At 43.7% G+C, this 20,064-nt stretch overlaps 1 protein-coding gene across 5 annotated transcripts in view; it reads right to left on the reverse strand.

The window, feature by feature from the left end:
- MAP3K2 (mitogen-activated protein kinase kinase kinase 2) overlaps window positions 1-20,064 on the reverse strand; it is a 108,656-nt gene that overhangs the window by 62,812 nt on the left and 25,780 nt on the right. The window contains exon 1 of one of the 5 annotated variants that reach the window (XM_036320285.1): window positions 8,656-8,679. The exons of the other annotated variants lie outside the window; for them this stretch is intronic. The gene's annotated coding sequence lies outside the window, so the exon portion shown is untranslated. Of the gene's footprint in view, window positions 1-8,655; window positions 8,680-20,064 lie in introns of those variants that run through there. 5 annotated transcript variants of the gene reach the window in all.

The following is a 20,064-nucleotide window of genomic DNA, read 5'->3' on the forward strand; positions in this document are numbered from 1 at the left end:
GTCACCCTTAACTGCTGCCCTCCCCCCCCACCCCCGCTGACTTGGTTGCCTCTTACTGTCCCCCCTGCTGGCCTGGTCGCCCCCAACTGTCCCTCTCTGCTGGCCTGGTTGCCCCCAACTGCCCCCCCCATCCTGGTTGCCCTCATGGCCCCCCTGCTGGCCTGGCTGCCCCATACAGCCTGCTGTTCAGTTGTTTGGTCATCCCTCACTAACCCCCCTGCCAACCTGGTCACCCCATGTAGCCTGCTGTTAGTCGTTTGGTCATCCCTCACTAACTACCTGCCAGCCTGGTCATAGGCAGCCATCTTTGTGAGGACATGAAGGTTAATTTGCATATTACCTCTTTATTATATAGGCTATCACGCCAACAAACTCAATTAAAAATAATAAAATCCCCTTCTATGATTGTATTATCTCCATCAATATTAGCTTTATATATTTAGGTGCTCCTATATCAGTGGTTCTCAACCTTCCTAATGCCGCAGCTCTTTAATACAGCTCCTCATGTTGTGGTGACCCCCAATTTCATTGTTACAAATCGAACACAATTAAAGCATAGTGATTAATCACAAAAACAATATGTAATTATATATGTGTTTTCCGATGGTCTTAGGCGACCCCTGTGAAAGGGTCGTTCAACCCCCAAAGGGGTCATGACCCACAGGTTGAGAACCACTGTACTATATCATATGCAATTGCTTACAATTATGCATTTGCTTGTTAAACTCATCCTTTTGCCATTATGTAGTGACCTTCTTTGTCTCCCATTGTAGCCTTTGTTATAAAGTCTATTTTGTCTGATATAAGTTTTCCTACCCAAGGTTTTATGTTTGTTTGCATTTGCATGACATATACTTTAACATCTCTTTACTTTCAATTTGTGTGCCTTTCATTCTGAGGTAGGTCTCTTGTAGACAACATATACATGGGTCTTGTTTTCTTATCCATTCAGCTACCCTACATATTTTTTAAAAAATATTTTTATTGATTCCAGAGAGGAAAGGAGAGGAAGAGATAGAAACATCAATGATGAAAATCATTGATCAGCTGCCTCTTGCATGTCCCCTACTGGGGATCAAGCCTGCAACCAGGGCATGTGCCTGACCAGATATTGAACCCTAACCTCCTGGTTCATAGGTTGAAGCTCACCCACTAAGCCACACTGGCCTACTCTACATATTTTGACTATACTTAATCCATTTACATTTAAAGTGATTATTGATAGAATGTAGTTATTGCCATTTTATTATTGACTAGAGGCCTGGTGCACGAAATTCATGCATGGGGGGGTGTCCCTCAGCCCAGCCTGCACCCTCTCCAATCTGGGATCCCTCTCACAATCCAGGACTGCTGGTTCCCAACCACTTGCCTGCCTGCCAGCCTGATCACCCCTAACCACTCCCCTGCCAGCCTGATCGACACCTAACTGCTCCCCTGCCAGCCTGATTGCCCCCAACTGCCCTCCCTTGCTGGCCTGGTCACCCCTAACTACCATCCCCTGCTGGCCTGATCGCCCCCAACTGCCCTCCCCTGCAGGCTTGGTCCGCCCCCAACTGCCCTCCCCTGCAGGCCTGGTTGCCCCCAACTGCCCTCCGCTGCAGGCCTGGTCGCCCCCAACTGCCCTCCTCTGGCAGCCCAGTCACCCCTAACTGCCCTCCCCTGCAGGCCTGATCGCCCACAACTGCCCTCCCCTGGTGGCCATCTTGTGTGTTGGGTCAATTTGCATATTACCTCTTTATTAGGATACTAGAGGCATGGCCTGAGGGGATTAGCCCACTGTGGGAGCACCACTCATGCTGAATGAGAAAATTAGTCTGAGCTGATATTTTGGGGGTAATGTCTTGGGTAAAGTTGTGTTCTGTGTCCTGGAGGAACCTGGCAGAGGGCTTTGCACCCCAAAGCCACTTGGTGAATGTCCTTGATGTGTGATGCCAGGTTGATGACACCATCGGGGATGTTCAGGGCAACCATGCTCCAGGATCCTCAGCCATCAGGACAGCCTCCCCGGGGGTCCACAGTCACATCCTCTCTTGCCATCTGCTTATGCCAGCTCCCTGAGCTCTTTCTAGAACACACCTTAGAGGGCCTGCATCAGCTGGTGTGGTCAGGCCAGAGTCTGATTGTCTCAGGTATGTGATAGGTGCAGAGACTCAGCCTCACCCTGGGCCTACTAGTGGCCACTGTGGGAGTGCACTGACCACCAAGGGGAAGCTCCTGCATTGAGCATATGCCCCCTGGTGGTCAGTGTGCATCATAGCGACTGGTTGATCTAGTCGTTCCACCATTCAGTTGCTGGACTTTTATATATATAGATTTATGTTCCTTTCCTTTTACTTCTTCTTAAAGAAGTCCCTTTAACATTTCTGTAATATTGATTTGGTGGTTATGAACTTCTTTAGTCTTTTCTTGTCTGGAAGCTTTACTTCTCTTTCACTTTTACATGGCAGCCTTTATTGTCAAGTAGTTTTGATTATAGGACCTTTATTTTCATCACTTTTGACATTCATTTCCAATCTTTTCTGGCCTGAAATGTTTCTGTTGAGAAATCAGCTGACAGTCTTATGGGAGCTTCCTTGTAGGGAAATGTCTTACTCTTGCTGCTTATAAGGTTCTCATTTTGTCTTTAACCTTTGCCATTTTTATTTATTTTTAAAATTTATTTTAATTTAATTAATTTTAAACCCCAGCCAAGGATATTTTTCCACTGATTTTCAGAGAGAATGGAAGGAGAGAGAAGAGGGGAAAGTAGGGAGAGAGAGGGAGGGAGAAGAAGAGAAAGAGAGAGAGAAAGAGAGAGAGGGAGGGAGAGAGAGGGAGAAGAGGAGAGGAGAGAAAGAGAGGAAGAAAGAGAAAGGAAGAGAGAGAGAGAAACATCAATGTAAGAGAGACACAACTGGTTGCTGGGAACCAAGGCACATGCCCTCGACCGAGAATTGAACCCGTGATGACGCTTCAGTGCATGGGCCCGTGCTCTAACCAGCCAGGGCAATTATGATGTGTCTTGGGGCCTTTTGAGGTTCAAACTGTTTGAGACTCCCTGTGATTCCTGGACTTGTGTTTTTCCTTAACCAGGTTAAAGAAGTTTTCAGTCATTATTTCTTCAAATAGGTTCACAATCCTTTGTTCTCTTCTCTTCTCCTTCTGTTACTCCTCTGATGTGAATGTTATGTTTAATGTCCCAGAGGTCCCTAAAATTATCCCCATTTTTAAAAATATTTGCTTTTTGCTCTCTGGTTGGGTGTTTTCTGCTACCTTGTCTTCCAAATCACTGATTCAATCCTCTGCTTCATCTAATGTAATGTTGATTCCCCCCAGAGTATTCATTTCAATTCTTTTATTCTTCATTTCTGACTGGTTCTTTTTTATGGTTTCTTATGCTTACTACCTTGAAGTTCTCACTGAGTTCATCTATTCTTCCCTTAAATTCTTTGAATACCCTTACTACCAGTATTTTGAACTCTGTCTCTGGTAGATTGCTTGCCAACATTTTATTTAGTTCTTTGTCTGGAAATTTCTCAGTTGGGCATGTTTCTTTGTCTCCCCAATTTGGCTGTCTCTCGGTGTTTGTTTCTATTTATTAGATCTGTTATGTCTGCCAGTCTTGGAAGAGTGGCATTACGTAGTAGCTGTCCTGTGGGGCCCAGTGATGCAGTCTCCCTGATCACCTGATTTGGGTGTTCCAGAAGTGTCCTTTGTATGGATTGTGTGTGCTCTGATGTTTTAGTTGAGCCCTGATTGCTGTTGGCACATCAGTGGGAGAGACTGACCCTAAGGCTGGCTGGGTGTGTCCACAAGCAGAGAATATGAGCTGCTCTGCAGGGGCTGGCCCCATGAAGCAGGATTCATCCCAGTGGAGTCTGGTGTCTACTGAGATCAACCCTTTGGGTGTGCCACTTGTGGAGCTAATCGGTGGTGCTCTGCTGTCTGAAGCTGACCACTAGGTGTGTTGGTTCTGGGGCCTCTCAGGAGGGTCTTTGTTGCAGGTCAATGTTAAGATGCTACCTTTACTGGCCTGGGGCTACCTGTTCTTAGCTACAAAGTGGTCTGCTGTTGGTAGCTGACTGCTGGGCACAGACACTCATGGCAAGGGCCATACTGAGAACTAAGGCTAGCTGCCACTATCACTGGGCCTCGGGAAGGTCAGCAGAAGGCCAAGGAACCTGAGATCCGCTGCCACCTGCTGGCTGCCCATAAGGGTCAGCTGCTGACAGAGCCTCAGGCAGTATGCAAGTTGGGTTAGGCAGATCTTAGGGAGTCTAAAGAGCAGAATGAGTGGTATCACCAGGTTAATACAGATTCAGATTTGGCACCAGTGCTGGGCATGAGGCCACTTCACAAAAGTTTCAGGGTACACCGAGGCTGACAGCCATCCACCTGTTGGGGAGCACACGAGACTTGGTTGGAAAGTTCAAGGAATAATTAGGGGTGCCGCCTTTGACACTCCCTGAAGTCAGAATTCCTATAAACAGTGCAGGTGGCCTTCCACACACTTCCCTTTTCCCAGAATATCCTCCTTACAAACTTTCCAACCAAGTCTCGTGTGCTCCCCAACATCCGCCTGGTGCCTGTGGAACTTTGCAGTGGGGTGGCCTCTTAGGGAGTCATCAGGCTAAAGCTAGTAGAGTTCACCAAGATAATGTAGATTCAGATTTGGTCTCTTGCGGGGAGGGCTCAACACAGGGAATATGGTGAACTCTATCTGGTAGATCCCTCTACCCCTTGCCCTGAAGCCAAACAACTCAGTTTCTCCCTGTATGTCTCTGGCACTCCTCCCCTACCCGAGCTTGACAAAATCCATCTAGAGTTTTTAAAGAAAGACTGTAACATGGGCCCAAGCTGGCTGTCACCAAAAGAACTTCATGCTGGGTTGGGTAGGGCTAGATATAAGGGAGTCACCAGGGTGGAGCTAGTAGAATTCACTAGGCTAATGCAGATCCAGATTTGGCTATGTGTGGGGGAGGCTCAACACAAAAAAGATGGTACCTGTCAGCCGTTCAGGAAGAAAGCCAATGCTGGCCATCCCTCCAGCCCTTGCTCTGAAGCCACACAGAGCAATTTCTCCCTGTATGTCTTTGGTGACCCCAAGTCACTGTTGTCTACTGACTGCCTGCAAGTGAGAATTTATATGCTGGTCCTTTAAAAGAACACCTGGGCCTGGCTGGTGTGGCTCAGTGGTTGAGTGTTGACCTATGAACCAGGAGGTCAGGGTTCGATTCCTGGTCAGGGCACATGCCCAGGATGCAGGCTCAATCCCCAGTGTGGAGTGTGGGAGGCAGCCAATCAGTGAGTCTCATCATTGATGTTTCTATCTCTCTCTCTCCCTCTCCCTTCCTCTTTGAAATCAATAAAAATATATATATATATATATAAAGACATCTGGGTTTTAGTCTTACCAGGACAAACAGAAGCCCCACTAATTTTCATAGCTAGAAGTCATGTGGGCTCCTCTTCCTGGCACTGGTGTTCTGAGCTGGGGAGCCCAGCGTGGGGCTAGACATGCTCACTCCTTAGGGCAACCTCTGCAGCTGAAATACCCCTCCAATTTCTTAACCACCACCTATGGGTGTGGGACCAGCCCATTTCACATCTCTGCTCCTCCTATCAATCTCAACATGGCTTCTTTATATTTTTAGTGATAGGACTTCTGTTCAATAAGTCTTCAAATGATTATCTAGGTTGACTGTTCTGTAATTTAATTGTAATTTTGATGTGGTCATAGGACTAAAAAAAAATACAAAAAAATTTATGACACCAAGAGCTGGTTCTTTGAAAAGATAAATAAGATTGATAAACCATTAGCCAGACTCATCAAGAAACAAAGAGAGAAGACACAGTAATTAAATTCAGAAACAAAAGAGGTGAGGTAACAACTTTCACCACAGAAATACAAAAGATCATAAGAAAATACTATGAACCACTATCTGCCAACAAGCTGGACAATGTGGATGAAATGCACCAATTCCTAGAAAAATACAATCTCCTGAAACTGAAAAAGGAAGAATCAGAAAACCTGAATAGGCTAATAACAACTGATGAAATTAAAGCAGTAATAAAAAAAAAAAACTCCCATCAAACAAAAGCCCTCATCCAACACTGCCTTTTTAAAAAAAATAAAAACTCCCGCCCTAACCAGTTTGGCTCAGTGTATAGAGCGTCGGCCTGCGGACTGAAGGATCCCAGGTTCGATTCCAGTCAAGGGCATGTACCTTGGTTGCAGGCACATCCCCAGTAGGGGGTGTGCAGGAGGCAGCTGATCAATGTTTCTAACTCTCTATCCCTCTCCTTTACTCTCTGTAAAAAAATCAATAAAATATATTTTAAAAAATAAAATAAAAAATAAATAAAAAATAGAAAAGTGGAAATAGAGGGATCATATCTCAACATAATAAAAGCCATATGAAACAAACTTACTGCTAACATCATACTCAATGGGCAAAAACTAAAACCATTTCCCCTAAGAACAAGAACAAGACAGAGATGCCCACTTTCACCACTCTTGTTCAACATAGTCCTGGAAGTCCTAGCCACAGCAATCAGACAAGAAAAAATAAAAGGAATCCAAATTGGAAAGGAGGAAGTAAAACTCATTATTTGCAGATGACAAGATACTGTACACAGAAAACCCTAAAGACTCTGTAAAAAATATACTATATTTAATAAATGAATTCAGGAACACAGCAGTATACAAAATTAACAGCCAGAAATCTATGGCATTTTTATACACCAATAATGAATTCTCAGAAAAAGAAACTAAACAAATAATCCCATTTGCCATTGTAACAAAAAAATTATATGATACTTAGGAATAAACTTAACCAAGGAGGTAAAAGACCTATGCTCAAAAAACTATAGGATGTTGAAAAAAGAGATACAGGAAGATATAAATAAATAGAAGAATATACTGTGTTCATGGGTTGGTAGAATCAACATCATAAAATGTCCACACTACCCAAAGCAATCTATAGATTTAATGCAATCACTATTAAAATACCAAAGGCGCCCTAACTGGTTTGGCTCAGTGGATAGAGCATCGGCCTGCGGACTCAAGGATCCCGGGTTCAATTCCAGTCAAGGGCATGTACCTTGGTTGCAGGCATATCCCCAGTGGGGAGTGTGCAGGAGGCAGCTGATCGATGTTTCTCTCTCATTGATGTTTCTAACTCTCTATCCCTCTCCCTTCCTCTCTGTAAAAAATCAATAAGATATATATTTAAAAAATAAAATACCAAAGGCATATTTCAAAGATCTAGAACAAAAACTCCTAAAATTTTTATGAAACCAAAAAAGACACTGAATAGCTGCAGCAATCTTGATAAAGAAGAACAAAGTTGGGGGGATCACAATACCAGATATCAAATTATGCTACAAAGCCACTAAACTCAAACGGCCTGGTGCTGGCACAAGGACAGGCATATAGATCAATGGAACAGAACAGGACAATAGAGCCCAATGCATGGGAGAACATATTTGCCAATGATACATCCAAAATATATAAGGAATTCATACAACGTAACAAAAGACAACCTGATTTAAAAATAGACAAAGGACCTAAAGAGACACTTCTCCAAGGTGGACATTCAGAAAGCCAAGAGACATATGAAAAAATGCCCAAAGTCACTAATCATCCAAGAGATGCAAATCAAATAGACAGTAAGGTATCACCTCACACCTGTCAGAATGGCTATCATCAACAAACGACAAGTGCTGGCGAGGATGTGGAGAAAAAGGCACCCTCATACACCGCTGGTGGGAATGCAGACTGGTGCAGCCACTGTGGAAAACAGTATGGAGTTTTCTCAAAAAATTAAAAATGGACCTCCCATTTGACCCAATTATCCCACTTCTAGGAATATATCCTAAGAAACCTGAAACATCAATCAGAATGAACATATGCACTCCTATGTTCATAGCACCACAACTTACAATAGCTAAGATCTGGAAATAGCCCAAGTGTCCATCAACAAATGAGAGGATAAAACACCTGTGGTACATTTACACGATGGAATATTATGCAGCTATAAAAAAGAAAGAAACTCTTACTATTTGCAACAACATGGATTTACCTGAAGAGCATTATGCTAAGCAAAATAACCCAGAGAAAGGTAAGTATAACATGATCTCATTCATATGTGGAATCTAATGAAATATACTGATGGAAAAAAAAATAGATCCAGAGACACAGAGGCACAGAACAGACTGTAGAACCTCAGAGGGAAGACATTAAAAAAAAAAAAATGATGGCAGCATAGGTAAAGAAGCATTCACACTCTCCATCAACCACATCAAAATTACAGTTAAACCACAAAATAACCATCATTCAGAGCTGCCTGAAATCTGGCTGAACAGAAGTCCTACAGCTAGAGAATTAAAGAAGCCACATTGACAAGTAGGAGGGGTGGAGGCACGAAATGGGCTGGTTTGATACCCAGATATAGTGTGGTTTTTTTAATTGGGAGGCATATCTTGGTTGTGGAGGTCCATGTGAGCAGTGAGGGGTCCCAACCCTACATCAGACCCTTCAACCCAGGTTCCAGTTCCAGGAAGAAAGTCCCCATAACTTTGGGTTGTAAAAAGAAGCAGAGATTGTGGCTGAGTGACATGTAGGCTGCTGGAGATCCAGGCAGTTCCTCTTAAAGGGCTGGCACATGGACTTACTTGGACTCAATCCCTCTGGGCTCCAGAGCTGGGGCTGAGGCTTGAAAGGATCCAGGGACATATGGGGAGGAACTAAATTGTCTGGCATCAGGGGTGGGAGGGTGACAGCTTTCTCCTAGACAAAAGTGAAAGTAGAGGTCATTGTTCCTATGTTGAGACCTCCCCCACCACAGAGCTGACTGACAGGCGCCATATCTGAGTTTCCATTAGCCTGGCTGACACTGTTCACCTGGTCCTGGTGACTCCCTGAGACCCAGACCCATCCAATTTTAAACCCCACCCAAGCTGTTTGCAGTGGTCTTTCCATTTGAATAGACTGTCCTGGCTCATCTAAAATCTTTCAAACAAGCAACAGCTGACCTCAGCATGCCCCATACCTCTCATTAAGATGCCCCAGGCCCGGTACTAGCAGCTTGCCTTAGTTCACAGCTTGGCCTCTCCTGGGCACCTCCAAACCCAACACAAGTAGCAGCCATCTGCAAATCACTCTGTAACTTGTGCCGGGTGGCCCCAGGGAGGGCACAAGCAGTAGCTGACTTTGCACCACCCTGGAGGTCACAGAGCCAGTGCACCCAGTGGTCAGCTTCAGACCATGCCAGATTACAAACCTACCATATCCACAAGAAACACACTCAAGGGGAAGACTTGGAGAGCACCAAAGCCCCACTGAAGCAAGTCCTGCCCCATAGTGGTGTCTCCTGCACAGCAGCTCTTCCCCTGTAGTCATAGCTGAGCCACACAGCCAACTGATCTGAGGTCAATCCCTCCCAGTGATGCCAATAACAAGCAAGGCTCAAATACAACAGGACAGTGCATAGAGGCCACATATGGGTGCACCTAGAGTGCCCAGCACAGGTGACAGGGGAAGCTGAGCAACTGGACCTTACAGTACACCTACAACACAAGGCCATTCCAACAATTCCAGGAGCTATAGCAGCTCTACCTAATACAGAGGAACAACCAAAGGAAAGCAGCCAAAATGCATACACAAAGAAACATGTCACAAATGAAAGAACGGAAGAAATCTCCAGAAAAATAACTAAATGAAATGGAAGCAAACAAACTACCAGATACAGACTTCAAAACAATGGTTACAAGGATGTTCAAGAAACTTAATGAAATATTTAAGGAAGTTAGTGACAACTTCAAGGAACTTAGAATATCAACGACATAAAAAAGGACCAGACAGAAATGGAGAATACACTAATTTAAATGAAGAATAATTTATAGAGAATCAACAGTAGAGTAGAGGACACAGAGAATCAAATCAGTAATTTGAAATATGAGGAAGCAGAAAACACCAAATCAGAACAGCAAAAAGAATAAAAAAATATGAATATAGCCCTAGCTAATTTGGCACAGTGGATAGAGCATTGGCCTGAGGACTGAAGGGTCCCGGGTTCAATTCTAGTCAAGGTCACATGCCTAGGTTGCAGGCTTGATCCCTAGTGTGGGACATGCAGGAGGCAGCCAATCAATAATTCGCTTTCATCATTGATGTTCCTATCTCTCTCTACCTCTCCCTTCCTCTCGGAAATCAATTAAAAAAAAAGTATTTTAAAAAATAAACAGTGTAAGGAGCCTCTGGGAGAACTTCAAATGTACCAACATTTGCATCATAGAGGTGCCATAAGAAGAAGAGAGGGAACAAGAAACTGAAAACCTAGTTGAAAAAATAATGACAGTAAACTTTCCCTACCTGGTGAAAGAAATAGATTTACAAGTCCAGGAAGCACAGACCCAAACAAGAGAACCTAAAGAGGACCACACCAAGACACATCATAATTAAATTCCAAAGGTTAAAGACAAAGAGAGAATCTTAAAAGCAGCAAGAGAAAAGCAGTTAGTTGCCTACAAGGGAGTGCCCATACAACTGTCAGCTGATTTCTCAACAAAAACTTTACAGGCCAGAAGGGAGTGGCAAGAAATAGTCAACGTGATGGAGAGCAAGGACCTATACCCAAGATTACTCTACCCAACAAAGCTATCATTTAGACTTGAGAGTCAGATAAAGAGCTTCACAGACCAGAGAAAGCTAAAGGAGTTCATCACCACCAAATTGGTATGACATGAAGTGTTAAAAGGTCTTCTTTAAGAAGATAAAAATATGAACAATAAAATGGCAATAAATACATATCTACCAACAACTAAATCTAAATACAGTGGGGCCCTGACTTACAAGTTTAATTCGTTCTGTGACGGAGCTCATAACTCAAATTACTCATATGTCAAATCTTAAAGTGAACGAATGAGACACGTGATGCTGGGCTGATGTTGTGGCGTTCACTGTGATGTTCGCTGCGCCAACTAGCGGTGGGGTATCTGAACCTGGCTCGTAACCCGAACTTTAGCTCACAACTCAAAGCAAAAAATCAGCCGAGAGATGGCTCGTATCTCGAAAAACTCGTTAGTTGGGACACTCCTAAGTCAAGGCCCCACTGTATCAAAATAAACAAACAAGGAATCTAATGAACAAAATAAACTGATTAATAAAATAGAACCAGAGGCATGGAAACATGGAACAGACTGATGAATCTCAGAGGGAAGGGGGGAAGGAGGATGGGGAGAGATTATCCAAAGATCTTATATGCATACTAGAGGACCGATGCACAAAACTTGTGCAAGGGGCTCGGCCCTCACAGCCCCAGCTTGGTCCGGAAGATCGTCCGGAAAGTCGTCCAGACGGCTGTTCTGCTGTTCGGTCTAATTAGCATATTAGCTCTTTATTATATAGGATAGGCATTACCTATGGGGCAGGGCAGGAACCAGGTGGGGAGAGACAATGGGGGGGAAACAGGAGGACATCTGTAATACTCTCAACAATAAAGAAAAAAAAAAGAACCACTGAAAGTAAACTAGGGATCACCCAGGGCTGGAAAGATAGAAGGATAGGGGGGTGGGTGGAGAAAGGAGAGAGATGGGAGAATTTGGGGCTGATGGCAAAGGGTTCGAGGCATCTTTCTGATATAACGAAAATGTTCTAAAATTGACTGCAATGATGGTTGCATAACTCTATAAATATTACTAAAAACTACCAGAATTATACACTGCAACTGGTAAAATATCTACATATTTATAAAGAGTCTGTAACATCCAAAACAAACAAAGGGATGACCAAATGCCAGGCTGCATACACAGCAGGCTCGGTTGGGCAGGGACTGGCGAGCAGACTGAACTGCTGACTTCTTGGAGACAGAGAGAGGTGGGGCTGGTCAGGAGCTGCCGTGGCTGCTGGTAAGGCCCAGAGAGAGAAGCAGGGGCTGATCGGCAGCCTCCGTGGCAGCTGCTGATCAGCCCTTGCCTCTCTCTCTTTCCAGGCCTCACCAGCAGTCACGCCTCTCTCGCTCTCCAAGAGGCCAGCAGCCTGGGGCAGCTGCTGATACGCCCCACCTCTCTGATCAGGCCCAGAGATAGGCCCGGAGACACTGACTGGCATAGAAATCGTGAGGAGCCAATGACTGCCTAGGAGGTGGAGCTTTTGACGCTGACTGGCATAGAAACCGACCATTGAGAACCAAATCTGGGCGAACTGCGAGGAGCCAAAGGCTGTCTAGGAGGCAGAGCTTTTGACGCTGACTGGCATAGAAACTGACCAATCAGAACCTAATCTGGGTGAACTGTGAAGGCAGAACCTAAAGTGGGAGCTGAGGAGGGATTTTAAGGGCAACAACTGTTTGGTGTAAGATGTAAGAAAGCAGTTCAATTTTTTAATGACCGGTTTGGCAGTATAGTGCATATGGCTGGCTATCAGTACAGATATAGGGATTATGTATTTTTGTCTGCCAAGAGCATCTCCTCCTGCTGAAAAAGGCACCCCCCATTTAAGTAATCCTATCCTATATAATCTATCTATACTAATAAAAGGGTAATATGCTAATTAGACCGGGTCGACTGGGCATCTTCCAGACGTCCAGCTTCCTTCCGGACAAAGCCATGGTGGTGGGGGCCAAGGCAGAGGCAGTTAGGGGCTATCAGGCCGGCAGGGGAGGGCAGTTGGGGGCGAGATCAGACTGACGGGGATGAGATCAGGTCAGCAGGAGAGGGCAGTTGGGGGTGACCAGGCCAGCAGGGGAGGGCACTTGGATGCACAATCAGGCCGGCAGGGGAGGGCAGTTAGGGGCAATCAGGCTGGAAGGGGAGAGCAGTTACGGATGAGATCAGGCCGGCAAGGGAGGGCAGTTAGGGGCGATCAGGCAGGCAGGCAGAGAGGTTAGGGGCGATCAAGCAGGCAGGCAGAGAGGTTAGGGGTGATCAGGCAGGCAGGTAGAGGCAGTTAGGGAGCGATCAGGCAGGCAGGCAGGAGAGCGGTTAGGAGCCAGCGGTCCCAGATTGTGAGAGGGATGTCCAACTGCCAGTTATCCCCCAAGGGTTCCCCAATTGGAGAGGGTACGGGCTGGGCTTAGGGCCCCCCCCCTCCCCCGCCCACTGTGCACGAGTTTTGTGCACCGGGCCACTAGTATGGTACAAAAATTGTAGGTCAATGACAAGGTGCTAGAGTTATGGGGAAAGACAAATATTTTCTATAAATGGTGGCAGAACAATTGGAAACCTCAGTCCTTACTTCATAACATATGAAAATTAACTCATATACATCAAGGATCTGAATATAAAAAACTAAAGTGATAAAACTACTGCAAAAAAAGTGGTAACTTTGAGTCTGGCAAAGATTTCATTTTCTTAGTGTCTTTTGAAGAGCAACAGTATAAATTTTAAAAAGAAAAATGCATTCTACTTCATCAAAATTAGTAACTTAGCCCAGCCAGAGTGGCTCAATGGTTGAGCACTGACCTATGAATCAGGAGGTCAGGATTCAATTCCCAGTCAGGGCACATGCCTGGGCCTGCAGGAAGCACTGATTAATGATTCTCTTTTATCATTGATGTTTCTATCTCTCTCTCTCTCCCTCTCCCTTCCTCTCTGAAGTCAATTTAAAAAAATTAGTAACTTATGTTCTTCAAAACACACTCTGAAAAAAATAAAAATGCAAGCCACACACTAGGAGAAAATATATACAAAACATATCTTTAACAAGGAATTTGTATCTAAAATTGGTAAAATACTCTTACAATCTAATTAAAAATACAAGCAACCTAATAAAGAAAGGGCAGAAGATTTGGATATACATTTCACACACAAAAAAGATATATAAATGACAAATAAACATATGAAAGATGCTCATCATCATTAGTCATTTTGGAACTGCAAATCAAAACCACAATGCGATTCCAAAAGATTGGCTATCCAAAGTGTTGGCAAGGATGCTATGCAACTAAAATGCTCATACACTGCTGCTGAGAATGTCAAATGGTACAATTACTTTGGAACACAGTCTGGCAGTTCTGTAAAAAAAACAAACAAAAAACTAAACATACAATCCATCTATCATATTCCTTGGTTATTTACCCAAATGTTATGTTATCATGATTTGAAAAGTTACATTCATACAAAAACCTGCACACAGATGTTTAGTAGCTTTATTCATAACTAGACATTCATGACATTCATGCCGGGGGGGGGGGGGGGGGGTAGGGGGGTCCCTCAGCCCGGCCTGTGCCCTCTCACTCCACCTGCAGGGAGTGGGCCTAAGCCGCAGGCAGACATCCCCCAAGGGGTCCTTAGTGCTGCCTCGGAGGTGAAGAGGCTCCCGCCACTGCTGCTGCACATGCCAACTGTGAGCTGGCTTCTGGCTGAGCAGCACTCCCCCTATGGGAGCACACAGACCAACAGGGGGCAGATCCTGCGTTGAGGTCTTCCCTCTGGTGGTCAGTACGTGTCATAGCGACCAGTCGTTCCACCATTCGGTCAATTTGCATATTAGGGTTTTATTATATAGGATTGCCAAAACTTGGAAGCAAGCAAGATGTCCTTCAATAGGGAAATGAGTAAAGAAACTGAGGGACTTGCCCTGACCGGTTTGGCTCAGTGGATGGAGCGTCAGACTGCGGACTGAAGGGCCCCAGGTTCAATTCCGGTCAAGGGCATGTACCTTGGCTGTGGGCACATCCCCAGTGAGGGGTGTGCGGGAGGCAGCTGGTCGATGTTTCTCGCTCATTGATGTTTCTAACTCTCTATCCTTCTCTCTTCCTCTTTGCAAAAAATCAATAAAATATATTTTAAAAAAAGAAACTGAGGGACATCTAGATGATGAAATATTATTCAGTGGGGGAAAATATTGAGCTATCAGGCCACAAAAAGACCTGGAGGAACCTTAAATGCATATTTCTAAGAGAAAGAACCTAATCTAAAAAAGCTATATACTGTATGATTCCAAGTATATGACATTTTGTAAAAGGCAAAACTATGGGGGCAGTGAAAAGGTCACACTGGCTGCCAGGGGTTCAAAACAGGGAAGCATGAATAGGTGGGCCACAGGGGATCTTTAGGGCAATGAAACTGTTCTGTCCGATACTACACTAATGGTGCATTTGTCAAGACCCATAGAAGTTCAACACAAAGAATGAACCCTAATGTAAACTGCAGATTTTAGTTATCCCTCTACCACCACCTTCAACCACCCACTTGATTACCAAGTGTCACCAAATTAGCAAAGTGTGGTCCCAGACCCTAGGCCACAACTTACTGATGGCCCAGAGGTGGGCAAGTGACCCAAGCAGGAGCAAACACAGATAATCTCTAAAAATTACAAATAGATTACCAAAAGGCAAGAGTAGGAGTCAACAGATATTGAGTGTACCAATGAAGAGCTGCATGCCTTGCTGATACCCACCTTTTACTTCTGCTGTCTGTCTGAAACACTTCTTCCCTTTTTTCTACGTGTCCAAACCACCTTCTATGGACCCAGCTTATGCCTTCCCTATCCCCCTCAGCTAGTCAGCTTTTCCTCTACAAATGACATAAGTGGAAAATAATTATCCTCTGAGGACTGTCCGTGTGTTAGGCACTTCATATATATCACCACCTGACCTTGGCTGCACTGGAATGACAGCACTTGCTGTCTTTCCACTCTTCATGGCAGAGTCATCTTTCTTAAAGGATATGAACTCATGTAACAGTTTCCTCACTAACTATTCTATACATTTACATATGTTCTCGGCAGCTAGACTACAATATCCTCAGATACAGGAACTGTATCTTCTACTTTATCTTATCTCCATCCATCTTCTCTCTTCCCTCCACTTATCCCCTCCCCTTTCAAAGCACACCCTTTCTACCAACCCTTCTCATTATTATTACAATTACTACTATAATAAAAGCTAATATTTATAATAGTTTGCGAATTGCTGGCACTCTAACTGCTTTACAATCCTTTTGTTTAATCCTCACAACAATCCCATAAGGTAGATATGATCTCCCCATTTCACAGGAGGAAGAAGGTTTGGAGAATTCAAAGAACTTGCTTTCTCACAGTAGGATGAACCTACCTCTATAAAATATCACTGTTGCCCAGCAGGACGTGGCTCAATGGTTGAGCATCGACCCAGGAACCAAGAGATCACCAGTTCGATTCCTGGTCAGGGCTCAATCCCCAGTAGGGGTCATGCAGGAGGCATCCAATCAATGATTCTCTCTCATCAATGATGTTTCTATCTCTCCATCTCCTTCCTCTCTGAAAAAAATTAAAATATCTTAAAAATAAATAAAATATCACGTTGACACCATAACCATCACATCCCCCACAGTGATTCCCCATCCCCACCTTTATTTGCTGTGGCAGTTTGTACTGTACTCAACTTGGGTAAATTCAAACCATAGTGGGGCCTTGACTTACGAGTTTAATTCGTTCCGTGACGGAGCTCGTAACTCAAATTACTCATATGTCAAATCAATTTTCACCATTACAATGAATTGAAATGCCATTAATCCATTCCGGACACCCAAAAAACACCGCAATTGTTTTGTTAAATGTTTTTAAATAAGAAAAATGTATTTAAAAATAACGAATATTGTATAAAAACACAATATTGAACAATAGAATGTAGTGCAGTAAACTTGTTTTATTAAGTTTAATGTACCGCATTTACCTTGGAGATCAAACAAGTTAAAGATGCTGATGGAGTTGGAGGAGAAAGGCTGAACTGAATAACTGAATAACAGAATTTTATTTGCTGATTTTTGCCCTTTTCGCCACGCTTTCATCACTTTCATCTACAGGAGTTTTCGATAAAAACCTGTCCAATGAGATCTGTTCCATCCTCCCTTTCAGAATATTTCTGAAATGAGTTAGGCCAGTGTCATTAAATAGCTCCATCGCACGCCCAGTTGCAATTTTTTCTGGGTGTTTCTTCTGAATCAAGTCTGAAAGTTTCTCCCACATTCCCAACATTTCCTTTATCCCACTTATAGCGATAACCTCCTCCTCCTCCTCCGTGTCATCTATTTCCTGCAAAACCTCCGTGTGCTGCTGCGTCTGGAGCTCCTTTAGCTCCTGCGCTGCCAGTTCCTCGGAGTGCTCCTCGATGAGCTCGTTGGTGTCACCTTCCTTTACATCCGCGCTCGCTGCCTCACCGTGTCTGACAACGGAGTGAGTGCCGGTCCTCTTTTTAAAATTTTCGAACCAGCCCGACTGGCTCTACACGGCTCACCCGATGCCTCGTCCATTGAAGTGCCTGGGGTCCGCTGCAGCAAATCAGCGTAAATAGCTCGTGCCTTCTCGCAGGTTATAGCCTTCGTCACTGGATCTCCTGCCGCGAGCTGCTTCTCCGTTAACCACACCATTAGCAGCTTCTCCATATTTTCATGGATAGATGTCCGCTGTTTAGAAATTATTTTAACGCCCTTGGCTGGAGTTGTAGCCTGTATCGACTCCTCCTGCTTCAGTATGGTGCAGATCGCAGAAGTGCTACGCTCGTACTGCTTCGCCAAGTCGATTACACGAACACCTTGGTCATATTTCTCAATAATTTCTTTCTTTAATTCAATGCACATCATCCGCTTCTTCTTCTCAGCACTGTCCTTCACACTTACTTTCTTCAGATCCATGGTTGAAAAGACGAAGTTTTGCAAAATAACTGCAAGCACAAATGCAAGCACAACCGCTTAAAGTGAACGAGTGAGACGCGTGATGCTGGGCTGATGTTGTGGCGTTCACGGTGACGTTCGCTGCGCCAACTAGCGGTGGGGTATCTGAAGCTGGCTCGTAACCCGAATTTCAGCTCGCAACTCAAAGCAAAAAATCGGCCGAAAGACGGCTCATATCTCGAAAACTCGTTAGTCGGGACACTCGTAAGTCAAGGCCCCACTGTACTTGGGTCAATTCATAGCTTCTAGCTATGCCTTGACCAGTTCTACACTACCCATCTTTGCTTCCACACAGGCTGTAATAGCTCTCATTCTAAAGAAGCCATATCTCTCTCTACTTGAATCTCCCATTTGCACAAAAAAGCAAGATTTAAATTAAAAATACACACACTAGAGTGGGTATCAGATAAACCAATAGTAATACCAACTTATTAACTAAGAATGAAATAAGCTAAGAACACTAGGTTATGTTACTTCTATGCAATGGTTAGAGATGTGAAGATGGAGAAAAAAACAAGGAACAGAAAAACTCAGAGAAGAAAAATGTGTTAATATGTGGTTTATCCCAAATATGTTTTCATTGGGAAGCTTCTTTTAATGTAATCATTGTGGGCTTATCCAAGAATAGCCCTAGGTTATTTTAAAATTTCCTAGTGGGCATAAAAGACTGCAGGTACAATTTTTCCAGTAATTTCTTTTCCAGAAAGATCTTCCTCCCTTTTTAGCTAAAGTATTTCAAACCACATATTTCACTAGTCTTGGGTCCTCTTTCATACCCTGAGAATAATTCAGTTCTCTGTACTTTCTAAAGCTCAATGCCTACTATCCTGGGTTTTATCCTTAAACTGTCCCACTGATGATTCTGATTTCTCTCACATCACTCATTCACTCTTTGAGCAAGTATTTACTGACAGCCTACTATTTGTCAAACACAGTTCAGTGCAAGGTGTCTGGTTGTAAAATACCTTTATTAAGTAAGAGATCTCATCCTGACAAATTAATCATATTTAAACAGAGCTATTTATCTTTCAAATGCTCCCCTATTACAGATCTTCCCTGGACTACTGTCATTTTAACAACATCCCAAGCAAGAAAACTTAAATCTCTTTTGACTCTATTATTTTTTATTAAGTGGTGGATAACACAGAATCACAGGCTAGACAGTTCTTTAAGAAATCACCTACAGCAACTTTTCAAATTCAGAAATGTTGAAGTCACTCTGTCACGGTGTTTTTCTCTCTCTCTCTCTCTCTCTCTCTCTCTCTCTCTCTCTCATTTTGTTGGTTAATCCTCATCCAAGGATATTTTCCCCATTGATTTTTTAGAGAGAGTGGAACGAAGGGAGGGGGTAGAGAGATAGAGAGAGAAACATCAAGCCAGTCCCGGGTCCGGCCGTGCCGGGCGGGAGTCAGTCCTAGGTCATGTAAGTGGAAACCATAAGAAATAGAAACAAGGCAGACCTATCCCTCCACATGGGGAGATATTGGCAGAAGAGCAGGGAGCGAGAACTCCCACCATCTCATAACAATAATGAATACCCATCCCCCTCCCCTGACACACACACCTACAAACCTTGGGCCAAGTGGGGAACCTGGACTTCTACTCTCTTCCTGAAATAATGAGGTGGCATCTCACCCTTCCCTTACCAAAGCAGTATCAAAGCAAAGCCAGATAACACAGGTTTGAAAAAGATCCAGAGTTTCATAATGCTCAAAATTTCTAGGTTTCAATTATCAAATTATTCATAAAAAAGCAGAATAATCTAAAACTGAATAAAAAAGATAACAGATACTAACCCTGACATAGTAGAGATGACAGAGTTATTTGATGATAAGTTTAAAGTAGCCATCAAAACAATCTTTACATGAGTGATTTTGAACATCTTTAAATCACTGAAAGTCGCTTAAATGGGAAAAAAAGAAAGTTATGGCAAGTGAATAGAAAGTCTCAGCAAAGAAAATGAAGCTATAAAGAAGAGCCAAATGAAAATTATAGTAAAGAACAATATAATAACTGAAATAAATAACTCAGTGAATAGGCTCAAAGCAGAATGGATGGAACAAAGGAAACACTCAGGGAACTAGAAAATATAACAATAAAAATATCCAATGAGAATAGGGAGAACATGGGCTTGAAAACAACAACAGAAAAAGATCAGAACCACAGGAACCAGTGGAGTCATAACAACAACAAAAATAAATAAATAAAACTGTAACATTTGGAGTCCAGGAAGAAATTAAAAGAGATGGAGCTGCCCTAACTGGTTTGGCTCAGTGGAAAGAGCATTGGCCTTCGGACTGAAGGGTCCCAGGTTCAATTCCGGTCAGGGGCATGTACCTTGGTTGCGGGCACAACCCCGGTGGGGAGTGTGCAGGAGGCAGCTTATCAATGTTTCTCTCTCATCTGTGTTTCTGGCTCTCTGTCCCTCTC

Source organism: Myotis myotis, unplaced genomic scaffold (assembly GCF_014108235.1).
Source record: "Myotis myotis isolate mMyoMyo1 unplaced genomic scaffold, mMyoMyo1.p scaffold_m19_p_8, whole genome shotgun sequence".
NCBI classification, from domain to species: Eukaryota; Metazoa; Chordata; class Mammalia; order Chiroptera; family Vespertilionidae; genus Myotis; species Myotis myotis.